We start from the raw sequence: 14,984 nt of genomic DNA, 5'->3' as shown, positions 1-14,984 counted from the left end.
ATATGATTTAGCAAATAATTATGAAAATATTGTAAAATTTTTATCGTTCGTAAACTGTCACAGTTTATTCATTCGTGTAATTTGTAGTTAAGTTAGTCGCAAGATGGTCCTAATAGAAATACAGGATTGATCTTACTTGTAATTAATCGCCAATAGTTTCCGTTATTAACACGTTGATCTATGTGCTTTTAGAGGATGTTCGATAAAAATGTTCTACGATATTGCATCGTACACGACGCGGTTTCTGGCACTTTGCGCTTCCATCAAACTCGCAAGCGCCTCGATTCTCTCTATAATTCTCGCCACCCCTTTCGGCTCTAGGATCTTTTTGACCAGCACGGCCTTTCATTAGGAAAAATTCCCTGCAATTACGGGACACGTGTCCCCTTTCTCGGACTCGAACAAAGATACCAGCCCAGCGAACACTCTCGTGAAACTGTTACGCGATTAAAATCCTCTCCGTGAGCAACGATAATTATTTCACGAACGTTCTGTGCTCTTTTCGTCAGTTCGGAGCTGTGCTTCGTTATTTTCCGATCTTATAGGAATTTTATTTGCACTGATAGAAAGTGTACCAGTGATATCAATTCAACTGGGAATCGTGAGAAATTTGTGAAAATTGGGACTTGCCGTGTTTGATTCATTGGCTGACAATGCGAATTAAATACATAATATTTACAATACATAAAACTTTTTAGATCACTGACTGCGATGCAACACGTAGGTTTTTAAAATTTCCTTCGTAATAAAAACGTTAACACACTCGTAAGACAAAATTAGATAAAAGACATTTTACTAAAGAGGATGTACAATATAAAATATTAAATGTTTCTATGCGTGTGTGTGTATTGTGTCTGAATCGTCCCAAACAACATTTTCATATTCAATATTATTCGCAATATTCAAATTATTTATTTTCGTGGTATGGCATGTATTTCAAATAATTAAAAAATATATGATTATAAAGTAACATTCTTTGAAAAGATTTTGAAATAGTCAGATATATGTCGAGATTTGAAAGAATAATATGACATATAGCGTTGCGTGGTATAATTTTATAAATATTCACAAAACTGTAAATAAAACGTAAATTAAATATAAATTATTTGCGCTATCGTCGATTTCCACGAAGTTAAACGAAAAAACACGCGGATCTTATGAGAATAATGGTAATGTTCTAACGAAGAAATTTGTACGTCTTACTGTTCCAATGAAAGCAAAGAGGAAGTGAAATTTTATGTTAGCTTTTATTTAGAAATTGAACAGAAGCGTTGACTACAATATTATAAAGCGAAATAATATTGTTTTGCTATCCTCGCACATATATAAATACTTTAATAGAATTTTTATAATAGCTATAATAATCTTTAAATATCCTATACAATATATTCTATGAATATTATTTCAATACGTTATATTCAATAATTTTGCATTTCACGTAAACAAATAAAAATGATCTAAATTAGCAAATTTTTGATCTACAATAGTAAAAACAAGAATAACTAAACGTTTAAAAAGTGACTAGATGAATTTTCTGTTGAAAGTTATGCAAGCTTTTATGGGAAGAAAGTGTATGAAATTTCGAACGTGGAGATAAAAATCTACAACTGTTCTGCTTATTTTAGTTCGATATTCAACGTCAGATGAGCTACGTCCACAAAGCGAACTGTTCATCTCAGCGAGAATGATCGAGTTGGCAGACAGTCTACATTCGATTTCTTTCTCTATTTCCCCTTTCAATGAGTATTATATAGTCGGAATTACTCTTTCAAACTGAGCGTGCCGCTATGTAACCAGTGGCAAATAAATGGCCGATTTGGCATGAACAATGTCTTGATTGTTACGACTATAGAAGGGAATAGATCCCACAATATTAGTTTTTCTTTTTCACAACAAAAATCGGTATAGATATTGTTACTTTGTTCTAGTATTGGCGATACGAATCATTATATTTCGAATAAAAGAATGATCACAATTTTTTTTAAACAAAGCAAAGAAATGATGTATGAGGATATGCACCAATTGGTGCGTGCAAAAATATATGATCCAATTTTAAAAAAAGTGTACAGTTGTACTGTTTCAAACGCATCTTTCTTTTCTAGATGCATTAAAATTAATATATCAGTACCTGTGTGTAAATCGTTCAATTTGTCTTCTGACATTTTTTCCATTCTAGTTGCATGAGACACACAAGTATATGAAATATCGTCCATTTCCAGTTGAATTTTATAAAAAATGTCCAAAATGTGTCTTTCAAGCTGAAATACAGGCAATACTATGAAATAAACTTGCACTCTTGCTACGAGAGTAGTAAAACTTTTAGCTGTTACAACTATCTAAGTGTTGTGAACAGAATCTACGTTCATATGATATTTTTTACTCAAACTGACCGTTGAAACAATTTTGCTAACTTTCACACTCGTTCTGGGACACAGAAAAAGTATTAGGTCGGTGCACATGAAATGTCGCCTTTCCAAAGTTTGAAACTAGTACGTGGATATCGTGGCTTAAATATTCGATTATTGGAAACAAAGTTCAAGACACAAGTAAATTCTATTCATACCAAATGTTTTTTCATCCATCAAACGACCTTCGCACGCATTATCTGCCACATCTTAAAATTCTGCAGAAGTCGCGCGTGCCCTACCTACTAAAGATCCAGTCTCAACATTCTAATTAGCTCGATTCATCTTGCAAACTGGCTGGCTTTTGTGCCTATTGTATATGCGCAATTCGAACGGAGAAACAAGGCGCGAACGGAAGCTTATGTAAGATTTGGGGAACAACGAGGCCAGATAAATTGGGTTGAATCAGATACTGGCTGTAATCGCCAAGTTTCACTTTGTATTGTTTTGTCCCATGGCACCCCACGTTTCCCTGGCTATATTTGGTCGCAGAGTTAGTCAGTAGGTTATTAAGTTATTAGAACGCTCGCCAGATTCGGGACTTTAACAATGCAAACGCGCGAAGATTAAAATAAAGTAGGCGCTAGATAAGCAATACCTTCAATGGAGAAATGAAATGTAACTGTGACACGGTTTGTCGGTTTGATGTTGACACAATTGTTTAGTTACTGAATGAATGCTATAGAATTCAAATGCAGTGAGTTTCAGAAGTAGTCGTACTCTCTCTGTTCGGAATTTTGAGTGGACCACAGTTTACGACATGGACAGTACATCTGCCTTTTTTGCGAAATTGGAAATTTCCAAATCAAAAGTTGCAAAATTTACAGTGTGGACCTCGTCAAGCACTCTAAGTGATCGACGGGTCCGCTCTAAATTGAGCATCTGGTGTTAACCATCAACACCAGATGAGATACGCCTACGATGATTTAACAGTCACAAGATTGGATAGGAATAGATTCCCACCTCACATGAAACATGGACAGAAGGGCACCCCTTGGAAGGAGAGTTAGAATATAAGGACCAGGCGCTTTAAGAGACGACAACCTCTAAACACTCTTCATCACACAGTCAGCAAGAGAGACTCAACACGAACCAGCATTAGTATAAACTCTTCAGTTTATATTAAACAGAGTGCAAATAAACCAATTAAACACAACATTACTCTGCATCTTTAATCTACCTCCACCTTGAGCGTTAATAGCGTTCAAGGTTCGGGATATCAAGCGACCAGTTGCAACCTGATTGATCGTCACCTTGTTGAGAATTCGCATCGCTCTCAATGATCGAATTCGACGATTTGCTTAAATTTTCATTTCCCCTATAACGAATTTCTATCTTTCAATAAGCAATACATCGAACAAAGCTCGTCACATGTTCCTGTTGATGAACATTACAGTGTGTATATTATAAAAAAAATTATTTCTTTGTTTATTTTTGAATCAGTCTGTATATAGAGGACACAAGTGAAAACAAAATGTGAAAAATCACGTATCTTGCTTTTTTTACGGAATAGTAATTTTAGAATTTAACACGTTACCAATCAATTCCAAACACCGAAGCCATCGTTTTCAAGCTAGTTAACCATTCGCTAAATTGAGTTTTGCGACATTCCAGCACCGACATGCGTTAGAAATGACTCGTGTGTCAGCTTATAATTGGTACGTGTCGAACTAATACCGAGATAACCCTAGTACGCGATATACTGACTCTAGGAATGTTTGGTTTTGGCTTGCGTGTCTCGGCTTCTTGGCCCGCAGCGATGCAGCGGCATTAATTACCACGCGTACACCCACAGCCCTTTGCTGATGCCCTGCCAAACCTATCCAATTTCTCTTTATCCATGAAACTCCTGCTCTCGTCTCCTCGAATGGCTGACTAGGTAACATCCAAGTGCGAATCGACCTTCAACCACTTTGATAATGAGCTTATGGACTAACATCCAAGGAATTCTCGCTCTGGAAAGTATCGCATAGGGAATTTTTATTAAGTCGGGATTGAATAGTGGTACATGAGCGAGAGAAGGATAAGGGTAATTTTTTTAGGGTGAATTTCTCGACAGTGAATGGAAATTTTTTGTCGAAATTTAGGATTTTGTATTAGGAGAATTTGTTCGGTAAATATGTGACGGTATTCAGAGAAATGGTTGTGTGAATACGATAAATTTTCAAGAAATCTTGTATTCATTTATCTAGAAAATCACGGCACCTAGTCCTATGGTACAAGGAAGAAAAGGAATTACAATAATGAATAATAAATACAAAATAAAGAAAAGGAAAATTAAGAGGGCATAAATATATGAAAAAATAAAGAAATATAAACATAGAAGAAAAAAGATACAAAAAGGAGGGCGGATAAGAATGGTTATATTATAATAATATTTTAGGAGTTAAATAACTGCAACGCTGATCATCTTAACTTATCGTAAATTTTGGGCAAGAAATCGACTCGTTCGGATGTATTATTTGCATAGTACTATTTATTACTACATTTAATACTATTTATATTTACGGGATCACAAAAATTATCAATGAGATCACCGGAGAAGAAATTAACAAGCAAGCATTGAAATTAGTATATTGAAGTAATAGAGGACTGTCAATGTGATTATCGATGGTTTAAAACAAAAAAAAAAAAAAAAAAAAGGAAAGAATCAGCAATCTTTCTGCAATTATGGTCCCGTCTCCGAATTGGATTACCAACTGTACGTGATATAAATCACAGGAATTTATGTTGAGTTATTACAATAATCTGGATGTATTTGGATTGATAAGGGGACCACAGCGTGGAATATGACACAAGCATATTTCAAGTGTGGTACAATATAATTAATGAATTGTAGAGAGTTTGCAGAGGTTTTGGAGCGACCTTCTCGGGAATTGCCAAGAATTTCTTATCTTTGGCACTTCCCATCTCTAAGTGCAAAGATGCGTCTTCTGATCAATCATTCAGATATTACTTTGTAGCGAATCATTATTTATATTTTTCTTCCTATTAACAAAGATTGCATTTAATATAAATGGTAAAAGATCATATGTTAAAACCGTATTCCTTATTATTATTGCTTAGCTTCAGTACTTCTTGTTGTTGAGCTTCAATGATTATTTTCATATGGAAATGAGCTTTTTATAGAGTGTTTTATATAATTGATTCAACGATTCTCCTGGGAAATAATATCGACGACGTTCAAAGCTAAAACTGACGTGCACGATTTCAGAAATAGTTTAATTCCTTTTTACAAAGGAAATTTCTCATTCGCGCGAATTGCTCAATGAAGAGGATAATAAATGAAAATTTAGTCGGTTTAATGGGACTTTAATGAAATAGCTGGTGAATTTAATAAATCGTCATCTCGAGAAACAGAGATTTAATTTATCAAATATGGCAATGTTACAAGAGGAGGCAACTTGTATTAATAAGCATTGTCGGAAAGCTATTAATGCAATTAGTACATAAAAGATCTTTTGCCAAAAAAATATTACCGATTATACCAAGTATGCGGTTTAGTTAGGTAATCCAATCGTTGTTGCATAAATGTCGAATATGAGTAAAATGAAGAATTTTCCATGTTTTTCAGGGCTTTAGAAAATTGGCAATATTTTTGGTAAAATATCCTTTATTTCACATTTTTTAGTGGTGCAATTAATGTTATGGAGCCAACGTAAAATGGTTTCTATTGCCATTAATAAGACGATAATTTATTTCTATCTATTTATTATTTCTCTCAATTTATCTCTATCTCTCTATTATTTATTTCAATTCTTGATTCTTATTAATGTATAAAAAATTGCGTGGATTGTTGTCCAGCCTCGAATGCGAATAAGAAATAAACCAGCTGTATTCTGCCACCGATATTATACTTTGAATAGTGATAAAGGAGGATATTTCCATAACCTAATAGCGTGTCACACGTCATGTCGCAATGATAGTAGACTTATGCCCGAAAACAAATTCGCAGAACAATGTTTCCTGCGACGTAAACACGAGTTGAAATCTATATTGAAAAGCGCAGTTTCAAAGCGCTCAGAATCATCTCGACGTCAGTTCAACAATTGCAGAGCAATCACTGAACACACGTAAACGAAATTGGTGAGCAATTAATTCTTTGTAATAACAATAGTTAATAATGAACAAATTGAAGAAATTTTGCAAATGGGAGCGGACTATCCGTAGAAGATACGAAAAGTTCCATTCCCGTAACTCAATTCAATATTGAGTAATAGACATATATAAAAATTGGATTTTTGCAAGAAGAAAGTTTACAATGAGCAAATCAAAAAAATTGTTTTAGCGGAATCAAAGGGAGAATATGCCGTGCAACATGGGCGAATATGCATATAAAAAAGAAATCTACATGTCGAACATAAGTGCCTTCCTCCTCTTTTAAAGTCGGTATAAAAATATTAATAATTGCATAAGATTTAAATCCTTATTAGGTCTCTACAGTTAATTCGAGAACATTCTATGTTTATTTTTGCATTATATCAACTTAGTAATGAAACAGTTAATTTTAATATCATTTCGTAAACCAAATACAAACGGACACAGTTGCATAATGATCATTTAATTATTATAGCTGTTAATATTAGTACATTCACATCAGCTCGCTATCAATAAAATATGTTTCGTGTATATTTAATCAGGAAACATCATTCCTAATTAACAATTTATTCTAAATTTCTAGAAATGAAACTGTGACAGCTAACTGCGCTAACACAGAAAAAACATTGTTGTGTAAACGTTTAGCACATGGAAATAGCAAAATTATTTTCGCGAAAGCCATTAGTTTCAGATAAATAACTTTAATATAATAAACAATAAACAAGGCCATAGCTATTTCATCGTCAACTTTCTCTAGCAACAATATTTTCGTTAAAAGTGCATCCGAAAATACGCGAAATTTTCACGAAAGAAAAATAGACAGATAGCGCAGAGCCACTGGACACGTACAGACGTAAGAATTTCCGGCTGAAACTAAGGCATCGAAAAATTGACTTGAAGTGATTCAACCGAATACGCTCTTCGTCCCTTCGAAACTAATACACCTTTTATTCGAAATAAATTTTCGAAGAACGTTTTTTAAAAAAATATTTCACTTTAAAAGAAGACAAATGAATGTTCCATGTCCAATGACACTAACTTCAATGTTTCATATGTAATTGAAACACGAAATGAGCGTACTAATACCTCTCGCGTAAATTAACTAAACCGGAACAGCAAATAAATATATCGCGTATCGCAGGAATATTTGCCATCATAGTATTTACATATCGTCATTAACGGACTTAATTATTTATAAAGTAACACATACCACGAGAAGTATGTACCATGCCGATGCGATTTTACAGTTCATGTATCTCGCCTATCTTGTCTTCACTTTGTTGTTTACTTTTAAAAATTCTATATTTTATTGCCAGTTTTACAGAAACTAGAACTTTTGTATAAAGATTCAGTTTGTATAATGAATCAGTTTCTGCGCTGAAAAATTACTAATTTCATGAATGAGGAGTTGGAGAGATCAGCATGTTTATATTAAAGAATATTCTGTGGGATGATATCAAAATTCATGTCCATTAATAGAAAGACTTGAAGATTTCGTTACCGAGCATTTAAAAAATTCTCAAACTTAAACTTGAATTTAAATAACTTCAATGGCAGTGAATTTTAATTTTTGAAATATTAGTTTCGAAATTATGAAAAGTTAGTTTGTAAATGAGATAGGGCGATAGATATTAATAGATTGCGGATTTTTATGAATTCATGCGTTTATATTTGATTTTAAATATATTTATATAAATTTGATTGATATGCAAAAATGCATAGACTGCACATAATACGTAAAAGTGTAGCAAATACCCCAAATACAACACTCGTTACAATCTTGAATAAGTGAAACAAATTTTTGCCCAAATCCTAGCCTTTTAACTATTTTCATGGGAGTACCAATTTGCATAAATACCAGCAATCTAGTTATTAAACGTACTAATGTTTTTCTATACTTTTGTGCCAAACGTATGGCAAAAGGAAGGAACGACAAAATTTATTAAAAAAAGCTAATAGAATGATTCGTCTATAGAATATATGGAACAAGTTTGTTAAAAGCCTTACAGGCTACGGGACACCCTATATAAGAAACCCTAATGAACGTTCGTTTCAATTTTGATTTCCATCAGTCACAAGGAAGGTCTCATCAAGACAACTACACGTCGACGACGAACGTAAAGGAAGAGAAGAGGGTATTCAATTTCCGGAGGGTGAAAAATTGACGAAGTTTAAAGTGCTCCGCTCGAATTGTCAGCGCGTATGACATAAACCGCCGAACGTCTGGGATCCCTGGCTCGTTTAATTCCACTCTATTTTGTCTTGTCGAGCCTCGAGACGAATAAACGATGAAATTTCCTTAAAAAGTGCCTGCCAAAGTATTTCTTGAATATTATCCTCCCCTTTCGTGTTAGCGGGAAGGCACTCGAAAAGTTGAATTTCCAAGTTAAAATTTTATTTCTCAACCTGATAACATAAATCACAGTATCATAGAAATAATCTTTATGTTAGGTTTTGATCACATTATTAACTATCGAATTAAAAAACGAACGAGGAAAGGTATTACGTCCGAAGAAACAAAAACGTGAGAATTTACGAGTGTAATTTATGATTCTCACCTTCGCAGTCAAGAGACTTTTAGAGAGCGGGACAGTATTTTTAATTTTTTATGCCCATCGTAATTTCTATATCTGAGTGCATCATAAACGCGATTTTTTCCGAAGTTGTATTTTTAATTTTGTGGATTATAATGGTGCGATCGGTCGAACGTCACCCGGACGAAGTATCGCGTCCCTAGTAGTACGAGTTAATAACATCGAAGCCTCACGCTCCTCCAAGTATCGTTTACACACTTCCCTCTAAGAATCCTCTGCGCTTCGAGCACACGGAAGGTCAGTGAATGCGAGCGAGTATACTGATTACCCTTCTTCTTGAGTTCGATGAAAACAAATCAGCGTGCGAGCAATCTCGTCCCAAACGTTCAACTGTGAATATCGATCGGAGATTTAGTCTCGTTTAATCATTTGAAGCAATTAGTTGAGCGTCATCCGTGTCTTCGAATCGTTAACATCTCCACCAGACATGAAGTTAATTCTCTCAACTTTCAGAGAGAAGGGTCTCGCACAATCTCCCTTCTACAGTAACATCTCCATCAGACGTGGAGCAAAGAACCGTTTCCATCTCTCAGCTTTCGGAGAAAGCAGTCCCATCTGCATTTCCTGACTCATCAACATCTTTAAGCGTTCGCAGAAACAGAATTGTTCCATAAGTCGCAACTAGTTAACAGTTCTTCCAATTGTCTTTCTCGTCTCGTCAACATCTTCAAGCGTTCGTGGACACGACTTCAAGCGATCGTGAAGGAGGAATCGTTCTGAGGTGGATATGTGGTATTAATTGTGATAGCTCCTGGCGGTAGATGCCGCTGCTGGGGTACTGCTGTATTTTCTTCCTATTTAAGAATCGTGGAGGAAAAATCGGACTGCGGGCGCCGGGATTCTAACCCGGGTCCCGAACGTTCGTAACCTAAGGTGCTAATCACCGCGCTGCCGTCGTCCGGTATTAGTTAGTGTCGAGTGGCGCCACAGTTCTATCAGCCGTGACGATCAGTTGACGGTTCTGTGCGAGATCTTCTTCTGTGAACTGTATCTCCAAGCTTTCGTGGAACGAAGGAAAGAGTCGTCTTAGTCAGTGAACGATCAGTTGTTCGGGTTTTTCAATTGCAAATAGCATCGACACGCGTTTGCGGACCAGTGTATCGTTAACGTTCGGTACATGCATCGAGGTGTTTCGTGACCTGCATTCGTAACGTTCAAACGTAGATCGCGTCACAGCAGTCGTTTCGTATCGCACAATCATCCGCGCTAAGCATTCGTAAATCTCGTCTCAGCCGTCAAGCATAATTCGAAACCTCATTGTTCGGAGAAGTATAACCTTTGGTATCGTTGATCGTTCTTCGCACATTCAACCATTTTTCTCTACACTTACACTTTAGTGAATCAGTTATCTGAGGTTAATTCGGCGAGTAACAAGTCATACAACGCAGTGTCATCGATATCGGACACACGTGCACGTAACAGGCGCACGGTACAAAAGGATTGGAGGAAACAGATGTTTCACGGAGTAAATGGAAAAGTATAAAATCAAAGCAGTTACATGATTTCAACTACTACAAAAAGAAAGACTGAAGGTATTGTTCTAGCGTCAATGCAATTTTTTTATCTAAAAAGTTTTTCCCAAATCCTATTTTTTGTTCCACTCAACCATGCGCTGTTCTCTTGCCATTTTTTTACAGAATTAATCCGAACGAAACGCGTTTCAAATTTTGACACTTCACGATAGAAACGTATTCGGCATAATCGCGAAATTCCTCGACTGCAACTCGTTCCTCGTCAACCGGCCGCACCGTCGCGTTCCATAAACTACTAAAAAAAATGGTTTCGAGGCGCGTTTCGAAAAATGTCGCAACGAACTGCAAATTGCTGCGTGCCGGGAAAACAAAATCTCGCTCTTCGCTTTTATGTACCGCGTTACTTTTGTTCGCCGCGCAAGAGAGCACGTGCTTTTGATACACACTACGCCACCGAAAATCTGGTCGTTGTTATCGCCGTTTGCAAAGAGCCTTTGTTTAACGCATACGACGATTCCTTTCTTTTCTTTGACCCAGTATAATAAGAAACGTTGGATGACCGTCCGATTATTTGGTTCATTGGTTATTTGGTTATATAATAAATACTAAAAACAATTACAGTTTATATAGAATTTTATACTAGAATAATAGCAACTAGCAAATAGAGCACGTTTCGATAGAAAAAAATCATTATTAATTTTATTGGAGACTGGGAGCTCGCGTGAACGTTTGTTCGGCAGGGAAATGACGAGGACTAATAGCACAGACGAGGTTGTAATGAATTCTAGGATTTCTTTAGATCAATGAGATACACGCGGGTTAGTTAAGTAAGTTGTTCTCGAAAGATAGAGTTAGAACAGTTAAACGCTTGAGGGCCAATATTTTTTCCCCAAAATATATTTTTATATGATATTAATCGGATATCGTTCAGATTTAGCATACTGTTACTATGCAAAAACAAGCTTAGAGCATTCGAAAGAAAGAAGAAATACTGATCGAAGAAATGTTGTGGATATTCATCGTAAATCGAAGCAATGGGTCCGGACCGATCGTTCATCGTGACATGGAAACGATGAAGAATAATGGCGATGGGATGGAAAAGTAATAGTAAAACGTTCGCAAACACCGTGGCCGGCTTATCAGCTTTATTTATTGCCGCGGGAAGCCGCAGTCAGCGGCGTTTTCCAAGCTTTTCCAGAGCTTAACTCGACCGTGGCCACGTGGTCGCTTTCGAAACCTGGACGAAAGTCGTCACGAAATTTTACCTCCATCGACATGGAGAAACGAGTTCTCGACACGCCAACCCACTGTGCTGACCGTTCAAGTTCGATAGTTTAACTGCTGACTAGTTTCTTAAAGGATTTTAAGGTTTTAATTCCTTTTCCTTCCTTTCTTATCGGTTCTTACCGGTTTTATATTGCAACCATTGGAAAATCGTTAGGAATAATTGTTATGAGATGGAGGATGCTCGTGAAGGGAAACCCAAAAATTGGCCGTTACTTTATGTTATGAAGCATTAAGAACATTGTTCGTGCCTTGGTTCTAATGGCTTGAGAAAATTAATCTCGCAATTGTAGTAGTTACAAAAAAACATTACCACATTTCCTTATTTTCAAATGAAGCAAGTTTTCGCCAAGTTTTACGTTTGATTTTCATAGTATCAAATTATTGTAGTGATATGAAAGTATTATTAAATGATATTTGGGACTAAATAAATTAAAATGTCAATGTTCTTGAGGTGGATAGGTCGTGATAGTTGTGGCTGCCGTAAGGCTGGCTATAAAGGCCGAGGTAGGTGGTTCTGCTGCGAGTGTAGAATGTCGCTGCTGGGTTACTGTTGCGTTTTCTTCTCATTTAAGAATCGTGGAAAGAAAGATCGGACTACGGTCGCCAGGATTTGAACTCGGATCCCGAACGTTCGTAACCTAAGGCGCTAACTAACCACTGCGCTGCCGTCGTCTGATACTAGTGGGTTTAGTCCGGTGGTATTTGCTGTCAATTGCTGCCACATTGTATTTATTTAGAATTATTAAATCTATATATTTAGAATTATGAAGCAAAGTATTATTCTCATTAGAAGCTAATCATACAATTACAGATAAATTTTATTTCATTTCTAAACAATCAAATAAAGTGTTGTAATGATTTCTATGGACGTTTCAGTTCCACAGAAATTTTATTACCAAGGAATAGACCAATTCGAAAAGGAACGGTTTTGTATAATTTTTGCATCTACTTCATGAAAACGCAGAGAACTCTTCTAAACATAGTCTGTCATACTTTTATTTTCTAGATCTCTTATTCGTCTGTTAAAATCTCTGTTGTAGTTACCATACAGTCAATAAAACATCGGCGAATAGTTAGGCGACAAACAGAAATTTCGAAACTCGTTGTCGATGGAAAGCGTTTGGGCTCGAACTCTGGGAAAACAAGTCGCGTACATGAGACGTTGTGATTACGACGAATAGCTGACGACCATAAATTGTATCTCGTTGCAGCGACAAACAACGATTCTCGCGCGTGCACCCAATTCTTGTACCCCGGTGACCCGTTCATTCGTCCGATTTTTATCGATTCGTCGGCGCATCAATTAGCGCTATTATCGTTTCGTTACAGCTGTCCTTCCATCGATTCCCTTTTTTTTCTATCCGACTTCCCTTTTCGTTCTTCTACCTTTTCCCCCTTCGTTTATTTGTCCCTCGCGCGTCGTCGATAAATCGCGGAGCTCTCGATTCAATCAGCGGAACGGACTTCTCGTCTTTCCCTCTCCCTCAAATCTGTCCGGCCCTCTCTTTTCGTTCGCGTTTTAAGTTCACTCGAAGGTTTATTTTACAGATTCGAGTGCTCGCCGATAATCCCGTCGCATTGGATTATACTACTAGCCGGGCAGACGCTTTTTTAATTAATCGTACCTCTAGCTGAGAACTTTTTTGGACGCTGAAGGATCGATGTAAACTTAGCAAGACTACCGTACGCTGAAAGTTTCAGGCGTTTCACATTAAGCAACTTGCAAATCTTGGCCTATTTTAGAAAAGAGATTATTATAGGGAACTGTTATAAAGAATAAAATTGTCTTTGATGTTTCTAATTAAATTGCATCCTGCCGGAGGTAAGTAAATGTCCACGTAGAATTCTGAGTGGCAGTGTATAATTCTATACATTAGTAATATTTCAAAAAGAATGAATTTGTTCTGACTTCGGGTCTTATGGAATTCAAAATTAAGCCCTTCGTTCGCATACCCACGTATCGATGAAACGAGTCGATACGAATTCTCAGTCGTGTATTACCCAGTCGAAAACGTTTTATCGACTTATAGTGAAATTTTGACTAGTACGCGAATTCACGTTGATAACGGATAAACATTCAAGTGCGTGTGACAGTTTGAGAACGGACTATTAATTGAAAGTTTCGACGAGCATCGACTCCTTTTCCCCCATGTTCCCTCCTCCGAAAAATAATTTCGCCCTGAAAATCGGCCGTCACCCGTTTATCATTCCGTTTCGATTATTGTTTTCTGGATTTTTCATGGTCGTAGCTTGGACACCGTTTCGTTCCATCTATTATCTACATCTCTGTTTGTTACGTTGGAAGCTAAATCGAAATGGTGGAATTTAACCGATTTTAATGGTATACGTCGAAACGAAATGGAAAAAGCATCGGGTTCCGTTTCTGTGATATTTCACCGAATAATTTACAAGCAGAGATATAGTCAGTCGAGGGGATCTCTGTAAGAATATTTGAGAAGGAAAGTTTAACTAAAAGATTCGATGACTAATCCTTCTTTATGAAAAATGAAAAGAATTGGTTAAAAAATTTCGTGATCGTTCATGAAGAAAAGTTGAATAATGTTAATTAAAAACGCATCGATTCTTTTCTTTTGTAGAGAAAATTGGAAACAGAATTACCTAAAAAAGTAAAATAATGTAAAATAAAGAAGTGTAATTCTCATTATTGAAAAGTACATATGGTTCTTAATTCGTATAAATTTAATTTAATTGCTATTTTCAAACAAAATTTTTTTTAAATATATAGTCTTTCTGTTTTTGATATATATAGGAATAAATTCAATTCTCTTTTCGATATAATATGGCCTAAATTTCATATGTTTGTAATTTTTTATATAATTTAAGCCAATATTTAAAAATATTGGCAACTCAGGGTTAAAATCCATCAACAAAACGTTCCGTGTGAGAATTCTTATTTCTTTCTACGAATATAAAATCGATATTCAAATCGATTTTCGTAAGTCGTCGTAACTCATAATAATCGTAATTGGCGGAACAAATCATACATTTTCTACAAACGAAAACGAGAAAAGAGGAAAAGGAGGAATTGGAAAAAGGAGAATAAAAATCCTTACAAGAACTACAGCCACGTATTTACGAATAACTTGAACAATAAACTTTGTTGTGGA

Source organism: Bombus pyrosoma, linkage group LG14, assembly GCF_014825855.1.
Source record: "Bombus pyrosoma isolate SC7728 linkage group LG14, ASM1482585v1, whole genome shotgun sequence".
In the NCBI taxonomy this organism is placed as follows: Eukaryota; Metazoa; Arthropoda; class Insecta; order Hymenoptera; family Apidae; genus Bombus; species Bombus pyrosoma.
This window is presented reverse-complemented; position numbering follows the sequence as displayed.